We start from the raw sequence: 4,174 nt of genomic DNA on the forward strand, positions 1-4,174 counted from the left end.
TCGCACATGGCAGGCCCGGATGGTGGCGGGGAGGGCGGCGGATTGCGCTGTCCCGCCCTGCCTGCAGTATGTAAATTTAACGGTCATATTTTTTGGGTTAATTTGCATACTCTTCTGATTGGCTGATGGGCATAGCAAAGGAACAGTCAATTAGCATCTTTGTGTTTTATTAGTGATAGATATAAGTATATACAAGAAAAAATATATGCCATACCTGAACTTCCCAGAAGCACGAAAATAATTCTTTAGTAAACTAAACTGACTTTTACAATTGCTAATTCTACAAGTAAACAATTTCAGTCATTTTGAGTATTGATAAAAAGTTTTGTTGATTTGTTGATGGGAGCCATTCTGACAGGTGTGAGGTGATATCTGTTATTTTAATTTGCATCTCTCTAATGAGCAGTGACTTTGAGCATTTTTTCATGTCTCTTCGTTATCTGTATGTCCCCATTGTAGAACTGTCCATTTAGGTCCTTTACCATTTTTTTAATTGGATTGTTTGTCTTCCTTTTGTTAAGTTGTATGAGTTTCTTATATATATTAACCCATAAGATGTATTGTTGCCAAATTTATTTTCCTCTAGTGGGCTCCAATTTCATTTTGTTGATGGTTCCTTTTGTTGTGCAGAAGTTTGTTTGTTTTTTATGTAGTCACATTTGTTTATTTTCTCCTTTGTTTCCCCTGCCCTAGGAGATGTATCAGCAAACATATTGCTACCGGAGATGTCTGAGATTTTGCAGTCTGTGGTCTCTTCTAGAATTTTTATGGTTTCAAGACTTATATTTAAGTCTTTTAACCATTTTGAGTTTGTTCTTGTGTATGGTATAAGTTGGTGGTCTAATTTCATGTTTTCGAATGTATCTGTATAATTTTCCAAATACCATTTAATGAATAGACTGTCTTGACTCCACTATATGCTATTGCATCCTTTGTCAACAAATGACAAGTGCTGGTGAGGATGTAGAGAAAAGGGAACCCTAGTACACTGCTGGTGGGAATGAAGACTGGTGCAGTCATTATGAAAAACAGTATGGAGTTTCCTCAAAAATTAAATGTGGAACTGCCATTTGACCCAATGATCCCACTTCTAGGAATATACTCTAAGAAACCTAAAATCCAATCAGAAAGAATATAAGCACCCCTATGTTCATAGCAGTGCAATTTACAATAGCTAAGATCTGGAAAGAGCCCAAGTGCCCATTTGTGGATGAGTGGATAAAAAAAGCTGTGGTACATTTATACCATAAAATACTACATAGCAGTAATAAAGAACACTCTCTTACCCTTTAACACACTACAGAGGGACCTGGAGAGTATTATGCTAAGCAAAATAAGTCAGTCAGATAAGACAAGTATCACATGATCTCATTCATAGAGAACAAAATAAACTGGTGAACAAAATAGCTCCAGAGACACAGAAGCATGGAACAAAGAGTCAGATCTCAGAGGGAAGGTGGGATTGGTAGAAAGAGATTAACCAAAGAATTTATATGCATAACCCATGGACACAGACAATAGTGTGGTGAACGCCTGGAGTGGGTGGAGCCAAAAAGGGGTCAATGGGAGAAAAAAGGGGACATTTGTAATACTTTCAACAATAAAGATAAATTAAACAAACACACAACAAAAAAGAGGCTTTATATGATCTTAGTCTCCTTTTCAATATCCTGGAGGCATATCTGGAGCAATAGTTGTAGTACTGAATATACTCTAGTGTCAATCTTTTATGATGATTTCTGTATTAATGCAAATCACATTTTTGTGAGTCAACTCTATGGATTTTTTAAATGCATAAACATGGGTCTTAGCAGATAACATGCTGAGGAGATCATATCCACAAGTATTTTGCCATAAGTATCAAACTTTTCAGAGCTGTGTCCTTTGTGAAGATTCATTTTAATTACCAAGATCTTTTTCTCTGTCATTCATCCCTGTGCCTGACATTTTCAGTAATGTAGGACCAGTTTACCATCACTGCCAAAACACTAGTAGAGGGTTCCAACTTCCTGGTCAGGAGAAGAGGCAAAGGACTAATTCACATAAATAAACAACTGTTCTGAAGCCACAAGTTTAAGGAACTTTTTGATGAAGTCAATGAGTCTTTGGATGGTTCGGTTCACTCTACAGCCCTCTTTTTTTTTTCATTATAGAGGTGTCTCCCACAGCCTTTAGCTTAAGGATATCAATTTTTTGTGTGTGTGTGTGTCGCTGGCCGGTTCCTCTGTTCTGGGGAGACTTACGGGGAAGAAGAGGCCTGGGGCGTGGCTGTTCCTGGGGAGAATGTCCATAGGCCCTTTGCCAATCCACCACACCTGAAGGAGGGAGCAGGAGCATGGCCTCCGGCTCCTCAGCCATCTTGTTCAGTGGGAGGCAAGAGAGGAAGTGGGGAGCTCAGTGTGCAATAGGCGGGCCTTGCATCAGGAAGTCGCTAGGCTGGTGACAACGACGAAAGGGCACCCAGTGAGAGCTGGAATTGCCGGCTACCTTCTATGTTGAGCCTGTGGAACCCTGACCATTAATACCGCTACTGTTTTTCCACAGCAACCCGCCTTGGGCAGGGTAGGGCGGTCTGTGTGGCAACAGACCTTGGAGTGCAAAGGAGCCCTTCTCTTTTTAATATTTTTGAGGAAACGCCATACTGTTTTCCTTATTGGATGCACCTATCTGCATTCCCATTAGCAGTGAACTAGTGTTCTGTTCCATTTTCTCCACATCCTCACCAACATTTGTTGTTTGTTGATTTTTTTATGATAGCCAATTTTACAGGTGTGAGGTGATATCTCATTATGGTTTTAATTTGCATTTCTCTGATGATTTGTGACTTTGGGAATTTTTTTATGTCTCTTGGCCATTTTTATGTGTTCTTTGGAGAAATGTCTATTGAAGTCTTCTGCCCATTTTTAAGTTGGGGTTTGTCTTCCATTTGTTGAGTTGTATGAATTACTTCATATATCTTACATATTAATCCCTTATCATGTGTATCATTGGCAAATATGTTCTCCCATATAATGGGTTCCCTTTTCATTTTGATGGTGGTTTCTTTTGCTGTGCAAAAGCTCTTTATTTTGATGTAGTCCCATTCATTTATTTTCTCCTTAGTTTCTTTGCCCTAGGAGATGTGTCCATAAACATATTGCTATGTGAGATTTCTGACACTTTATGCCTATGTTCACCTCTAAGGTTTTTATGGTCTCACTAGTGACCTGGTGCACAATATTTGTGCACGGAGTGGGGGTTCCCTCAGCCCAGCCTGCACCCTCTCCAATCGGGGACCCCTTTGGGGATGTCTAAACCAGCAGTCAGACATCCCTCTTGCAATCTGGGACCACTGGCTCCTAACCACTCACCTGCCTGCCTGCCTGATTGCCCCTAACTTCCTCTGCCTGCCTGCCTGATCGCCCCTAACCCCTCTGCCTGCCTGCCTGATCACCCCTAACCACCTCTGTTTGCCTGATCACCCCAACCACTTCTGCCTACTTTCCTGATCGCGCCTAACTGCTCCCCTGCTGGCTTGATTGCCCCTAACTGCCTCTGCCTCACCCCGCACCCAGGACCTGGGCTTCCATCCCTCGGGCCAGCCACAGGCACTCAGGACCTGGGCCAGCTTCACCCAGACTGGCCACAGCTGCAGGGGACCATGGGTAGATGGCTTTGCCCAGGCTGCAGCCTCAAGCACCCGGGACCATAGGGCGTGCGGCTTGTCCCTCTCCTGGGCTGCAGGCGCAGGCGCAGCTGCTGGTGCCCAGGACTCTGGGGCGGGTGGCTTGTCCCTCTCCCAGGCTGCAGCCTGGCTGGTCCCCATTCCACTCTCCCCAGTGTTGAGTGTCTGATCCATTATGGCGTGATGGCATGAGGGCATGATGACTATTTGCATATTAGCTCTTTATTATATAAGATTTTAACTTGTCATGGTCTATCTTTAAGTGGATATTATACCACTTCACATCTTGTATAGAAACTTCACTGTAACAAAATTTCAGTTTTTCCGGGCAATCTTTGTGCTATTGGTGTCATGTATTTTACTTTCACAGATGTTATAAATCTGACATTACATTATTGTTTGTTTAAATAGTTAAGTATCTTTAAATATACTTAAATAATAAGAAACTTCTATTATATTTTTTTCCTATGCATTTACTGTCTTTGGTGTTTTCCATTTCTTGGCATAGAT

The 4,174-nt window shown here is 41.8% G+C and overlaps 1 pseudogene; it reads right to left on the reverse strand.

The window, feature by feature from the left end:
- Positions 1-1,928: 1,928 nt before the first annotated feature.
- Positions 1,929-2,358, reverse strand: LOC102248604 (annotated as a pseudogene).
- Positions 2,359-4,174: the final 1,816 nt, after the last annotated feature.

This window comes from Myotis brandtii, unplaced genomic scaffold, assembly GCF_000412655.1.
Source record: "Myotis brandtii unplaced genomic scaffold, ASM41265v1 scaffold716, whole genome shotgun sequence".
Taxonomy (NCBI): domain Eukaryota; kingdom Metazoa; phylum Chordata; class Mammalia; order Chiroptera; family Vespertilionidae; genus Myotis; species Myotis brandtii.